Below are 15,857 nucleotides of genomic sequence, written 5' to 3' on the forward strand. Positions count from 1 at the left end.
CACTTGTACTCTAGTCTACTCTCTTCTCCCTATTCTCTTCTACTGTAGTCTACTCTCTTCTCCCTATTCTCTTCTACTGTAGTCTACTCTCTTCTCCCTATTCTCTTCTACTGTAGTCTACTCTCTTCTCCCTATTATCTTCTACTGTAGTCTACTCTCTTCTTCCAATTATCTTTACTGTAGTCTACTCTCTTCTCCCTATTCTCTTCTACTGTAGTCTACTCTCTTCTCCCTATTACCTTTACTGTAGTCTACTTTCTTCTCCCTATTACCTTTACTGTATTGTGCTCTCTTCTCCCTATTCTCTTCTACTGTAGTCTACTCTCTTCTCACTATTCCCTTCTACTGAAGTCTACTCTCTTCTTCCTATTATCTTTACTGTAGTCTACTTTCTTCTCCCTACTCTCTTCTACTGTAGTCTACTCTCTTCTTCCTATTATCTTTACTGTAGTCTACTCTCTTCTCCCTATTATCTTTACTGTAGTCTACCCTCTTCTCCCTTTTCACTTGTACTGTAGTCTACTCTCTTCTCCCTATTCTCTTCTACTGTAGTCTACTCTCTTCTCCCTATTCTCTTCTACTGTAGTCTACTCTCTTCTCCCTATTCTATTCTACTGTAGTCTACTCTCTTCTCCCTATTCTCTTCTACTGTAGTCTATTCTCTTCTACCGTAGTCTACTCTCTTCTCCCTTTTCTCTTCTACTGTAGTCTACTCTCTTCTCCCTTTTCACTTCTACTGTAGTCTACTCTCTTCTCCCTTTTCACTTCTACTGTAGTCTACTCTCTTCTACCTCTTACTGTAGTCTACTCTCTTCTCCCTTTTCTCTTCTACTGTAGGCTACTCTCTTCTCCCTTTCACTTCTACTGTAGTCTACTCTCTTCTTCCTATTCTCTTCTACTGTAGTCTATTCTCTTCTACTACTCTCTTCTCCTATTATCTTTACTGTAGTCTACTCTCTTCTCCCTTTTCACTTCTACTGTAGTCTACTCTCTTCTCCCTTTTCACTTCTACTGTAGTCTACTCTCTTCTCCCTATTCTCTTCTACCGTAGTCTATTCTCTTCTACTCTAGTCTACTCTCTTCTCCCTATTCTCTTCTACTGTAGTCTACTCTCTTCTCCCTATTCTATTATTCTGTAGTCTACTCTCTTCTCCCTTCTATCTTCTACTGTAGTCTACTCTCTTCTCCCTTTTCAATTGTACTCTAGTCTACTCTCTTCTCCCTATTCTCTTCAACTGTATTCTACTCTCTTCTCCCTTTTCTCTTCTACTGTAGTCTACTCTCTTCTCCCTTTTCTCTTCTACTGTAGGCTACTCTCTTCTCCCTTTTCACTTCTACTGTAGTCTACTCTCTTCTCCCTATTCTCTTCTACCGTAGTCTATTCTCTTCTACCGCAGTCTATTCTCTTCTACCGTAGTCTACTCTCTTCTCCCTATTCTCTTCTACTGTAGTCTACTCTCTTCTCCCTATTCTCTTCTACCGTAGTCTATTCTCTTCTACCGTAGTCTATTCTCTTCTACTGTAGTCTACTCTCTTCTCCCTATTCTCTTCTACCGTAGTCTATTCTCTTCTACTGTAGTCTACTCTCTTCTCCCTATTCTCTTCTACTGTAGTCTACTCTCTTCTCCCTATTCTCTTCTACTGTAGTCTATTCTCTTCTACCGTAGTCTACTCTCTTCTCCCTATTCTCTTCTACTGTAGTCTATTCTTCTTTTTCTACTGTAGTCTACTCTCTTCTCCTCTTCTATTCTCTTCTACCGTAGTCTATTCTCTTCTACTATTATTCGTAGTCTACTCTCTTCTCCCTTTTTCTTCTACTGTAGTCTACTCTCTTCTCCCTATTCTCTTCTACTGTAGTCTACTCTCTTCTCCCTTTTCTCTTCTACTGTAGTCTACTCTCTTCTCCCTTTTCACTTCTACTGTAGTCTACTCTCTTCTCCCTATTCTCTTCTACCATAGTCTATTCTCTTCTACCGTAGTCTACTCTCTTCTCCCTATTCTCTTCTACTGTAGTCTACTCTCTTCATCCTTTCATCTTCTACTGTAGTCTACTCTCTTCATCCTTCTACCGTTCATCTTTCTACTCTTCTACTGTAGTCTACTCTCTTCTCCATTTTATCTTCTACTGTAGTCTACTCTCTTCTCCCTTTTTCTTTCTACTGTAGTCTACTCTCTTCTCCCTATTCTCTTCTACTGTAGTCTACTCTTCTTCTCCTCTTTTTTTCTCTTCTACTGTAGTCTACTCTCTTCTCCCTTTTCACTTCTACTGTAGTCTACTCTCTTCTCCCTATTCTCTTCTACCATAGTCTATTCTCTTCTACCGTAGTCTACTCTCTTCTCCCTATTATCTTCTACTGTAGTCTACTCTCTTCATCCTTTCATCTTCTACTGTAGCCTACTCTCTTCTCCATTTTATCTTCTACTGTAGTCTACTCTCTTCTCCATTTTATCTTCTACTGTAGCCTACTCTCTTCTCCATTTTATCTTCTACTGTAGTCTACGCTCTTGTCCCTATTCCCTTCTACTGTAGTCTACTCCCTTCTCCCTATTCTCTTCTACTGTAGTCTACTCTCTTCTCCCTATTCTCTTCTACTGTTGTCTACTCTCTTCTCCCTTTTCTCTTCCACTCTGGTTTTATCTTTTTCCTCCATGCCTTTTTAATCTGTCCTCCAATGTTTGAATCGCGCCACCGCCCGTCACCCGGCACACGGTGCCCACGACTATACAAGTGCCAGTGTTGTTCTGTGGGCAGGGGTGTGGAGGGAATCCAATCTCATGGTTCCAACAGGGACACCAGACATTTCATCTGGTCACACCTCATCCTGCACCATGCTCAGATTGTCCTCTGGGTGCATTCCAGTGCACACGAAGGGGGACGAATCATCTCACTCTCCACCACCTGCACTTCAAGGGTCTCTTTCTTCCTTGCACCCTTGCTCTTGCTGTTTTTTTGTGTTTGTGTTTGTATGGCTGCTTTTTTCTTTCTCTCTCTCCACTGTGATGGATCTGAGGGATGTGTGATGTGTGATGCTGAGAGGTGAGGCAGAGGCATCTGTTTGTTCCAGCTATAGCCTAGTGGTGTTGGGCAGAAGCTGAAGAACACAGCAGGATGGAACATTTCCAAAAGTCTCCTTATCTTCCCTCCCAATGGTGTTTAGATCTATGACCATGCGTTTGTACAAGTAGATTAAATACCAAGTAATTTAGGTGAATTGTCAACAGTGTACAATTGTACAACAAATAACATCAAAACTGGACCTCAATCTTCCCCCAAAATATAATTAGTGAAGGTTAGGGCTACTGGGGTGCAGGTTAGTTTTGTGGGCACATTGTTACCTTGTAAATGTCCTGATATGAAGGAGAGGAGAATATTAGTTGTGACTCAACTCTCAGTGGGTTTATGCATCTTAAATAATGATTCCTCTGCAACAGATTGTTCAATACAATCTTGGTACGCTGAATAGGCCTAGTCTAGAAACTGTATTAAAAAGCCCATTCCAAGCCAACATGGTTTCACATTGGCCCTGGAATCATAACATGTAAAAAGCCTTCAGAGTGAGAGCCTGAATTGTCTACATCCCAAATGGCACCCTATTCCCTATTTATTGCACTACTTTTGACCAGAGCCCATACGACTGTTCAAAAGTAGTGCACGATGTAGGGAATGGGGTGCCATGTTGGCCTCAGCCTGAGACTGACTGACTGACTGACTGTGAGGAAAGAGAAGCCTATGCCTCGGCAGGCCAAACAGCCTTCACATTAGTTAACTGAGATGTCCAGTTGTCTCCTATCACAAAGGTTTTTTGCCAAGCTGGCACCCTCTCTTTTATTTCTTGTTCAACTGTTCTCTGTTCTGACAAAATTATCTGTGTTTAGTTGATTATAGTGGTGGCCATTGTGTGGTGTTCTCATGGCATTATGTGAGTGGGTGTAGATGGAAAGGATTGGGGTGGTGGCAGACATTTTTATATACTCCAGGAGGAGGGACTCACTCATTTAGCAAATGAGAATGACGACACGTTTATCTTGCAGATCACGGAGATTGGTGATTTGTGAAAGAGATCTGTGCTCAACCACTTAACTGCTAAAAACATCAAACTTTCCTCATCAGACTGGTTAATTTTGGTAAACTACATGAATTGTTCATATAAAAAAAGATTGTTTGTTTTGCACAGTTCATCTCACGCTGATGCTTTTCAAAATAACAATTGCTATTGATTTTTCATGACGATGTAAAATGCTTGAAACAAAACTATACTATATTGGAACTAGAAGTGCTTCTTCTAAACTCTAAACTCATTATTAATTTACTGTATATTTACAATTGTAACGGTTTTCTTTATGTGAAGGAGAGTCGGACCAAAATGCGGCGTGGCTATTTAGATTCATGTTTAATAAAACAACTAAACACAAACACTACAAAACAAGAAACGTAACGTGAAAACCGAAACTGTAACGGCGTTCTTCGTTTGTCGCAAGAAAGTCGGACCGAAATGCAGCGTGTTGGTTACTCATGTTTATTAATGAAACAAATAGCGGAACTATACATGAAATAACTAATAAATACAAAACGGAACGTGAAACCTATTACAGCCTATCTGGTGAACACTACACAGAGACAGGAACAATCACCCACGAAATACAAAGTGAAACCCAGGCTACCTAAATACGGTTCCCAATCAGAGACAACGAGAATCACCTGACTCTGATTGAGAACCGCCTCAGGCAGCCAAACCTATGCAACACACACCCCTAATCAGCCACAATCCCAATAACTAAAAAAACCCACTAAGAAATACAACAAACAATAAACCCATGTCACACCCTGGCCTGACCAACTAATTAACTAAAACACAAAATACTAAGACCAAGGCGTGACAGAACCCCCCCCCCCTAAGGTGCGGACTCCCGAACGCACCTCAAAACCATAGCGAGGGTCCGGGTGGGCGTCTGTCCATGGTGGCGGTTCCGGCTCGGGACGTGGACCCCACTTCATAAATGTCATAGTTCCTCCCCTTCGTGTCCTGGGATGATCCACCCTCGCCACTGACCATGGCCGAATAGTCCTCACCCAGAACCCCACTGAACTGAGGAGCAGCTCGTGGCTGAGGGGCAGCTCGGGACTGAGGCAGCTCGGGACTGAGGGGCAGCTCGGGACTGAGGGGCAGCTCGGGACTGAGGGACAGCTCGGGACTGAGGGACAGCTCGAGACTGAGGGGCAGCTCGGTACTGAGAGGAAGCCCAGTACTGAGAGGAAGCCCAGTACTGAGAAGAAGCCCAGTACTGAGATGAAGCCCAGCCAGGCAGTTGAATCCGGCAGATCCTGGCTGACTGGCGGATCTGGAAGAGTCTGGTTGACTAGCAGATCTGGAAGAGTCTGGTTGACTGGCAGATCTGGAAGAGTCTGGCTGACTGGCAGATCTGGAAGAGTCTAGCTGACTGGCAGATCTGGAAGAGTCTGGCTGACTGGCAGATCTGGAAGAGTCTGGCTGACTGGCAGATCTGGAAGAGTCTGGCTGACTGGCAGATCTGGAAGAGTCTGATTGACTGGCAGATCTGGAAGAGTCTGGCTGACTGGCAGATCTGGAAGAGTCTGGCTGACTGGCAGATCTGGAAGAGTCTGGCTGTCTGGTAGATCTGGAAGAGTCTGGCTGACTGGCAGATCTGGAAGAGTCTGGCTGTCTGGCAGATCTGTAATAATCTGGCTGACTGGCAGACCTGGAAAAGTCTGGCTGACTGGCAGATCTGGAAGAGTCTGGCTGACTGGCAGATCTGGAAGAGTCTGGCTGACTGGCAGATCTGGAAGTGTCTGGCAGACTGACGGCTCTGGCTGCTCCATGCTGACTGGCGGTTCTGGCTGCTCCATGCTGACTGGCTGCTCTGGCTGCTCCATGCAGATTGACAGCTCTGGCGGCTTCTTGCAGACTGACAGCTCTGAATGTTCCATGCAGACTAACAGCTTTGGCAGCTCCTTGCCGACTGGCAGCTCCTTGCAGACTGGCAGCTCCTTGCAGACTGGCAGCTCTGACTGTTCCATGCAGACTAACAGCTTTGGCAGCTCCTTGCCGACTGGCAGCTCCTTGCAGACTGGCAGCTCCTTGCAGACTGGCAGCTCATTGTAGACTGGCAACTCCATGCAGACTGGCAACTCCATGCAGACTGGCAACTCTGGCTGCTCCAAGCAGACTGACAGCTCTGGCTGCCCCATGCAGACTGGCAGCTCTAGCTGCTCCATGCAGACTGGCAACTCTGGCTGCTCCATGCAGACTGGCAGCTCTAGCTGCTCCATGCAGACTGGCAGCTCTGGCTGCTCCACGCAGACTGGCAGCTCTAGCTGCTCCATGCAGACTGGCATCTCTAGCTGCTCCATGCAGACTGGCAACTCTGGCTGCTCCAAGCAGACTGACAGCTCTGGCTGCCCCATGCAGACAGGCAGCTCTAGCTGCTCCATGCAGACTGGCAACTCTAGCTGCTCCATGCAGACTGGCAGCTCTAGCTGCTCCATGCAGACTGGAAGCTCTGGCTGCTCCATGCAAACTGGCAGCTCTAGCTGCTCCATGCAGACTGGCAGCTCTAGCTGCTCCATGCAGACTAGCAGCTCAGGCTGCTCCGAACAGGCAGGAGGCTCCGGCAGCGCTGTAGAGGAGGAAGGCTCTAGAAACGCTGAACAGGCGGGAGACTCCGACAGCGCAGGAGAGGGAGAAAGCGCTGGCTGCGCTGAACAGGCGAGGCGCACTGAAGGCCTGGTGCGTGGTACTGGAACTGGTGGTACTGGATAGAGGACACGCACAGGAAGCCTGGTGCGGAGACCTACCATCGGAGGACTGGTGTGTGAAGGTGGCACAGGATGGACTGGACCGTGAAGGTGTACTGGAGAGCCTGAGAGCAGGACTGGCACAGGGCGTGCAAGGCTAGGTAGGTACACAGGAGGCCTAGTGCGTGAGGCTGGGCCTCAGGACTAGTATGGAGCGCTGACCCAGGTGCCATTAAATCCCCGACATGCTCCGTCGGACGAATCTTATACCTAAAGCACCAAACTAGCAACTCTCTCATTACTCTCTCCTCCAATTTCCCCATTAACTCCTTCACAGTCTCTGCTTCGCTCACCTCCAACACCGGTTCTGGTCTCCTCCTTGGCTCCTCACGATAAACAGGGAGAGTTGGCTCAGGTCTGTCTCCTGACTCAGCCACTCTCCCTCTGAGCCCCTCCTAAGAAATTTTTGGGGCTGATTTTCTGATTTCGCTCTGCGCCGCCGTGTCACTCTTTTCGACTCCATTATCCTATAGCCCTCTTCGCACTGCTCCAGCGAATCCCAGGCGGGCTCCGGCACTCTCTCTGGGTCGGCCGCCCACCTGTCTATTTCTTCCCACGTCGTATACTCCAATCCTCTGCTGTCCATAACGTCCTCCTTTCGCTGCTCCAGCTGCCTGTTAACACGCTGCTCGGTCCGTGTGTGGTGGGTGATTCTGTAACGGCGTTCTTCGTTTGTCGCAAGAAAGTCGGACTGAAATGCAGCGTGTTGGTTACTCATGTTTATTAATGAAACAAATAGCGGAACTATACATGAAATAACTAATAAATACAAAACAACAAAACGGAACGTGAAACCTATTACAGCCTATCTGGTGAACACTACACAGAGACAGGAACAATCACTCACGAAATACAAAGTGAAACCCAGGCTACCTAAATACGGTTCCCAATCAGAGACAACGAGAATCACCTGACTCTGATTGAGAACCGCCGCAGGCAGCCAAACCTATGCAACACACACCCCTAATCAGCCACAATCCCAATAACTAAAAAAAACCACTAAGAAATACAACAAACAATAAACCCATGTCACACCCTGGCCTGACCAACTAATTAACTAAAACACAAAATACTATGACCAAGGCGTGACAGAAACAGCCTAAACTGGTGCTAACTAACACAGGAACAGGAACAAGGACAATCACCCACCAAACACTCAAAGGATATGGCTGCCTAAATATGGTTCCCAATCAGAGACAACGATAAACACCTGCCTCTGATTGAGAACCACTTCAGACAGCCATAGATTAAGCTAGAAAACCCCACTAAGCCACAATCCCGATACCTATGAAAAACCCCAAGACAAAACACACCACATACCAAAACCCATGTCACACCCTGGCCTGACCAAATAAATAAAGAAAACACAAAATACTAAGACCAGGGCGTGACAACAATTAAAAGTTTCATAAATGAAGATCAGAGAAAAACAAAAGTTTCGGCAGCATTGGATTGAGAACATCGTAACCATTTTTATTTACATTTTTTCTGCTTTTTACCCCTTTTTCTCCCCAATTTCATGATATCCAATTGGTAGTTACAGTCTTGTCCCATCGCTGCAACTTCCGTACAGACTCGGGAGAGGCGAAGGTAGAGCCATGCGTCCCCTGAAACACGACCCTGCCAAGCCGCATTGCTTCTTGACACACTGCTCGCTTAACCTGGAACCAGCCGCACCAACGAAGATTGTAACCTTGATGAGAAGTTTCTTCTGATTAGGAAACACACATCTATAAGACTGTGGCTATGTGAAACAAGTTCAGAGGAAGAAATTCAAAGGCTTGGACATCTCTGATGATTGATCACTTACAGAATCAGCAGTGCTGAGTATTTAAGGTGTGGAGCGAGGAGATGAGAGAGAACATCTGGAGGACAAGGCCACACACACATACACACTCTCTCTTTCTCACACACACGCACTTTAAGTTACTCAACGTATCCCCTAGCAACACAAAAAAACATTAAGACGACTGACAGAGATTATTTCAAAGTTACCCCAAACAAGCCTTCGGCATCGTTACCAATGACTGTTTTCCCCCATGAAACTAGGAACTAAATGATTATGATACATGAGTCCTTCAGGGGAGTCTACATGTCAGTGTTTTGAATTCTCCATACTTAGATTTAGGGCTCTAGTCAATCCGTATAGTGGAAGTTCAGCATTGCAGCGTGATACAAATTTAAAGGCAATGACCCCGCATTAGCAGAGACTGCATTCACGGTAAATGCTGCATATGTAGGCTCATTCGGAAATTACCTTTACATTTCTATCACGCAATCTGTAACGCTTCAGCAATATAGCCTTTAGATGTGAATTGGAAAGATGATACATCTTGGAAAGATGATACAGAGATAAAGAGAGAAAGAGAGAAAGCGAGAGTGAGAGAGAGATAAAGAGAGAAATAGAGAGAGAACAGAGCGAGAGAAATAGAGAAAGTTAGAGATAGAGCGCAATAGAGTGAGAAAAAACAGAGATAAAGAGAGAGATAGAGAGATATATAAAGAAAGAGAGATATAAAGACAGAGATAAAGAGATTGAGATAAAGAGAGAGCTAGAGAAATACAGGAAGGGAGAGAGAAAGAGATAAAGTCAGAGAGATGTAAACATATGTTTCCTATGCCAGTAAAGCCCTTAAATTGAAATTGAATTGAAAACAAATTGAGAGAGAGAGAGAGAACGAGACAGAGGCAGAATATGACACTTGAAATGTCTCTATTATTTTGGAACTTATGTGAGTGTAATATTTACTGTTCACTTTTTATTATTTATTTAACTTTTGTTTATCCATTTCACTTGCTTTGGCAATGTAAACATGTTTCCCATGCCAATAAAGCCCCTTAAATTGAATTTACATAGAGACGAGCATCACAGCCAGAGAGAAACTCCAGGACCATGTCAACTGATAAAACATCCTGGAGAGAGAATAACTTACATAGAGTTGAAAGATGATACATCTTGGAAAGATGATACAGAGATGAAGAGAGAAAGAGAGACATAAAGAGAGAAATATAGAAAGAGAGAGCTAGAGAGCAGAGAGAGAAATAGAGAAAGATAGCGAGAGATAAAGAGTTAGAGAGAGATGAAGACAGAGAAAGATAGCGAGAGATAAAGAGTTAGAGAGAGATGAAGACAGAGAGATAAAATAGAGAAAGAGAAATAAAGAGAGAGAAATAAAGATAAAGAGAGAGAGAGATGGAGAGAGAAAGAAAGAAAGAAAGAGAGAGATAAAGAGAGAGCTAAAGAGAGCTAAATAAGAGATTGAGAGAGAGAGAGAGAGATAAAGACAGTGTTAAAGAGAGAGAAAGATACAAAGAGAGAGAGAGGGATGTAAACATAGAGATAAAGAGAGAGAGATAAAGACAGTGAGAGAGAGATAAAGAGAGATAAAGATACAAAGAGAGAGAAAGAGAACGAGACAGAGAGAAGGGCTTCACAGCCAGATATAAACTCCAGGGCCATTTCAACTTGTAAAGCAACCCGGAGAGAGAATAACTTACATAGAGTTGAAAGTGAGAGTCAGAGAAGACTCATTGTTTTCCACTGAATGAAAGGTGGCTTCCTTTTCTGGCCGAGTGAACCCAGCCAACATGAGGCATAAACTTGGCAGAGGAGGAATGGAACAGTTCTCTTCACACACCAAGGTACAGACAGGGTCAATGAGGTGGGATAATGCCATACAGATTTTGAGGGAAAAGCACTGCAACACACTCAGGTTGTAAGCACCTTAGGACCTTAGGACTTTTTAAAGTTTATTTCAGATGGCTTGTCACAGATAGGGGACTTGTGGTTTAACTTCAGTCAAGTTTTTATCTGATATTGACATAGCTACACAACAGAACAATTTCAAGACTTCTTGCTAAGCCTTTTGTTAGCGCAGGTTTCAAAAACAGCTGCTATAAGATGATAAGAATGCAACCAACACTTGGAGACTGCTGAATCAACAGAAATAACCGTTGGTATAAGCTGTTTCTGTTAGATTGGATTTGTGAAGACGGAACGGAATTAATATCTTCTGACTTGAACTTCAATCCAAACATCACTCTGACTGAGGCTTTGAAATGTTAGAAAATATGGGGCGACATAAATGTGAACATATGATTATGGTTGAAGATTGCAAAGGTCTGTGAGTTGCACTGTAAATTTTGTGAACATTGTTCACATAAATGTTTTGAACAATTTCAGCAGTATCAAAACTCTTATTCCTGTAAGAATACAAAGTATTGCTGTATTATGTCGATACATTTTGGTTCTTGTCAACCTTTCTTCATTGCCAAACTCCCACTGATGTCACATCTAAATCCATATTTCTGACATAGCTAAGAGTCAGTATTCTGTTCGGCTTGTATGTTGACATCAAACTTGATCTCTTAGAAACAGATTTACATCCCGTTGATAACGGGGGAATAGAGCCTATCCATTGTGAAATGATTGCCATTCTAATGGACACCAGTAAGGATCCTTTAGTTGTAATCTTAGACTACGAGCTAAACACTCAACAACACTCAGCATTGCCTGCTGCAAGCCTCAAAATGGAGAGAATTCTTGATGACCTCATTTATGTTTGTTTTTTCCAGGAATCGTGGCAGTGCACTATTACATCTCTCTAGATTGGAGAGTCTGGTTGGATTCCACATACTGTGGCCTGGCCTCTTATTGTGTTCAAGTAGAGCTGTGTTCTGCACTACATTTTGAGGCTGTCTAGTTTTTCTCAACATTCCTTGACGTCTTCACTTTGTATTTTATAAATGTTGTATTTCTTGTCGTAGAAAGAGTGCATTCTGATGAAGATCATCAAAGGTAAGGGAATATTTATAATGTGATTTCTGGTTAATGTTGACTCCAACATGGCAGAAAGTTTTATTTATTTCTGAGCGCAGTCTCAGATTATTGCATGGTTTGCTTTTTCCGTAAAGTTTTTTTGAAATCTGACACAGTGGTTGCATTACCTTCTTGCGTCGAGCAATCCCGTATCCAGGAGCGTAATCATAGCCTCAAGCTCATTACCATAACGCAACGTTAACTATTCATGAAAATCGCAAATTAATTGAAAGAAATATATTCACTCACAAGCTTAGCCTTTTGTTAACAACACTGTCATCTCAGATTTTCAAAATATGCTTTTCAACCATAGCTACACAAGCATTTGTGTAAGAGTATTGATAGCTAGCATAGCATTAGCCTAGCATTCAGCAGGCAACATTTTCACAAAAACAAGAAAAGCATTCAAATAAAATAATTTACCTTTGAAGAACTTCAGATTTTTTCAATGAGGAGACTCTCAGTTAGATAGTAAATGTTCAGTTTTTCCAAAAATATTATTTGTGTAGGAGAAATCGCTCCGTTTTGTTCATCACGTTTGACTAAGAAAAAACCCCGAAAATTCAGTCATTACAACGCTAAACTTTTTTCCAAATTAACTCCGTAATATCGACAGAAACATGGCAAACGTTGTATTGAATCAATCCTCAAGGTGTTTTTCACATATATATTTGATGATAAATCATTTGTGGCAGTTGGCTTTCTCCTCTGAAGCAAATGGTAAAATGCACGCAGCTGGAGATTGCGCAATAATTTCGACGGAGGACACCAAGCGGGTACCTGGTAAATGTAGTCTCTTATAGTCAATCTTCCAATGATATGCCTACAAATACGTCACAATGCTGCAGACACCTTGGGGAAACGACAGAAGGTGTAGGCTCATTCCTGGCGCATTCACAGCCATATAAGGAGACATCAGAACACAGCACCTTCAAAATCTGGGCCATTTCCTGTTTGAAATTTCATCTTGGTTTCGCCTGTAGCATCAGTTCTGTGGCACTCACAGATAATATCTTTGCAGTTTTGGAAGCGTCAGAGTGTTTTCTTTCCAAAGCTGTCAATTATATGCTTAGTCGAGCATCTTTTCGTGACAAAATATCTTTTTTAAAATGGGAATGTTTTTTTTATCCAAAAATGAAAAGAGCGCCCCCTATATCGAAGAAGTCAAGGAGAGATATATCTATAATTCCATGTGTATAACTTGTATTATCATCTCCATTTATGATGAGTATTTCTGTTGAATCGATGTGGCTATGCAAACTCACTGGATGTTTTTGGAACTAGTGAATGTAACGCGCCAATGTAAACTCAGAATTTTTTATATAAATATGAACTTTATCTATGAGTGTCATCTGATGAAAATCATCAAAGGTTCATGATCAATTTTATCTCTATTTGTGCTTTTTGTGACTCCTCTCTTTGGCTGGAAAAATCGCTGAGTTTTTCTCTGGCTTGGTGGTGACCTAACATAATCGTTTGTGGTGCTTTCACTGTAAAGTCTATTAGAAATCCGACACTCTGTTGGGATTAACAACAAGATTACCTTTAAAACGGTATAAAATACATGTATGTTTAAGGAATTTTAATTATGAAATTTCTGTTGTTTTGAATTTTGGCGCCCTGAACTTTCATTAGCTGTCATATCATCCTGTTAACAGGATTGCAGCCCTACGATTAACTGACTTGCCTAGTTAAATATAAAAAAATTAGGTAAGAATGGTGCAGAGGGAGATGTCTGCTGTTTTATGACCCCGTAACCAATTGTGTTATTGTGTATGTTATGTAACTTATTTTCTACATAATGTTTCTGCCACCGTGTCTTATGACCGAATCTTGTAGTGGAGGAATACGGGAAGGATTTACTTCAGACGCCCGACAAGGTCCTCATCCCCATCATTCTCAGGAGAAAGAGATGGAGGAATCCGGGACGAAGGTCTGGGTGCCTTGTAAGGATACGACACCGAGAGGGTAATCTACCATTACCATCGGTCCCATTAGCCAACGTACAATCAATCGATAATAAAATAGACAAACTACGATCACGTATATCCTACCAATGGGACATTAAAAACTGTAATACCTTATGTTTCACCGAGTCGACATGAACAATATACAGCTGGCGTGTTTTAAGCTTTTTCGGCAGGATAGAACAGGGGCCTCTGGTAAGTCAAGAGGTTGCGGTCTATGTATATTTGTAAACAACAGCTGGTTCATGAAATCTAAGGAAGTCTCAAGGTTTTTCTCACCTGAGGTAGAGTATCACATGATAAGCTGTAGACCACACTATTTACCAAGAGAGTTTGCGTCTGTATTTTTCGTAGCTGTCTATATACCACCACAAACCGATGTTGGCACCAAAACCACACAACATGAGCTATTTACGGCCATAAGCAAATAGGAAAATGCTCATCAAGAGTCGGCGCTCCTAGTGGCCGGGGACTTTAATGCAGGGAAACTGAAATCCGTTTTACCTCATTTCTACCAGTATGTTAAATGTGCAATCAGATGGTAAAATAATATCTAGAACAACTTTACTCTGACCATAATTCTATCCTCCTGATTCCTGCTTACAAGCAAAAACTAAAGCAGGAAGCACCAGTGACTCGGTCAATATGAAAGTGGTCAGACAAAGCAGATGCTGAAATTCTGTTTTGCTAGCACAGACTGGCATTGAGGAGTACACCCATCAGCGGTTCTAGCTTGAATGGCTACCACGGCAACCCCCCCCTTTAGCGCCTCCCCCCAACAACAACAAAAAGCACCATTCTGCAATAATTGTCATTTTTATTCACACATTTGGAACAACAAAAATAAATAATTGTGACATTTTAAACAATATAAATGTACAAATATATACCAAGGGGATCAAACTAGAATCAAGGGTGCCCACTCCGACAAGGTTATTTGACCCACAGTCCCACACGGTGACATGATATCATTGACGTGACGTGCAAATGAGCGTTAGAAAACCGATCGCGCAAATGTCACCATTCCACATTTTTGGGGCAGGCGGCAAGATGCCGCCTTGGGTAGCTGTCCAAGTTGCCTATACCTAAATCCGCTACTGAGTACACCACAACATTCATTGGCTTCATTAACCTCTTGAAACTCTGGGGGCGCTATTTCATTTTTGGATGAAAAACGTTCCCGTTTTAAACAAGATATTTTGTCACAAAAAGATGCTCGACTATGCATATAATTGATAGCTTTGGAAAGAAAACACTCTGAATTTTCCAGAACTGCAAAGATATTTTCTGTGGGTGCCCTAGAACGGGAGCTACAGGCAAAACCAAGATGAAACGGCAACCAGGAAACCAGGAGGATTTTTGAGGCTCCGTTTTCCATTGTCTCCTTATATGGCTGTGAATGCGAGAGGAATGAGCCTGCCCTTTCTGTCGTTTCCCCAAGGTGTCTGCAGCATTGTGACGTATTTGTAGGCATATCATTGGAAGATTGACCATAAAAGACTACATTTTCCAGGTGTCCGCCCGGTGTCCTCCGTCGAAATTGGTGCGTCTTTTTCAGCTGCTGGTATTTTTCCATGCGATTCTGAGGGGAAAGCAGGCTTCCACGAACTGCATATCAATGAAGAGATATGTGAAAAAACACCTTGAGGATTGATTCTAAACAACATTTGCCATGTCGATATTATGGAGTTAATTCTCAAAAAGTTTGACGTTTTGGTGACTGAATTTCCAGTTCGTTTTGGTAGCCAAATGTGATGTACAAAACGGAGCGATTTCTCCTACACAAAGATTCTTTCAGGAAAAACTGAACATTTGCTATGTAACTGAGAGTCTCCTCATTGAAAACACCGAAGCTCTTCAAAGGTAAATGATTTTATTTATTTGGTTATCTGGTTTTTGTGAAAATGTTGCGTGCTAAATGATACTCAAAATGCTAAGCTAGCGTAGCATACTCTTACACAAATTAGTGATTTGCTATGGTTCAAAAGCATATTTTGAAAATCTGAGATGACAGTGTTGTTAAGAAAAGGCTAAGCTTGAGAGCAGGCGCATTATTTTCATTTTATTTGCGATTTTCAGAAATCGTTAACGTTGTGTTATGCTAATGAGCCTGAGGCTTTATTCACGATCCCGGATCCGGGATGGGGAAGAGCATCGATGACATCGTCCCCACAGTGACCATACATACATACCCCAACCAGAAGCTATGGATTACAGGCAACATCCGCACTGAGCTAAAGGATAGAGCTGCCGCTTT

Source organism: Oncorhynchus masou, chromosome 24 (assembly GCF_036934945.1).
Source record: "Oncorhynchus masou masou isolate Uvic2021 chromosome 24, UVic_Omas_1.1, whole genome shotgun sequence".
NCBI classification, from domain to species: Eukaryota; Metazoa; Chordata; class Actinopteri; order Salmoniformes; family Salmonidae; genus Oncorhynchus; species Oncorhynchus masou.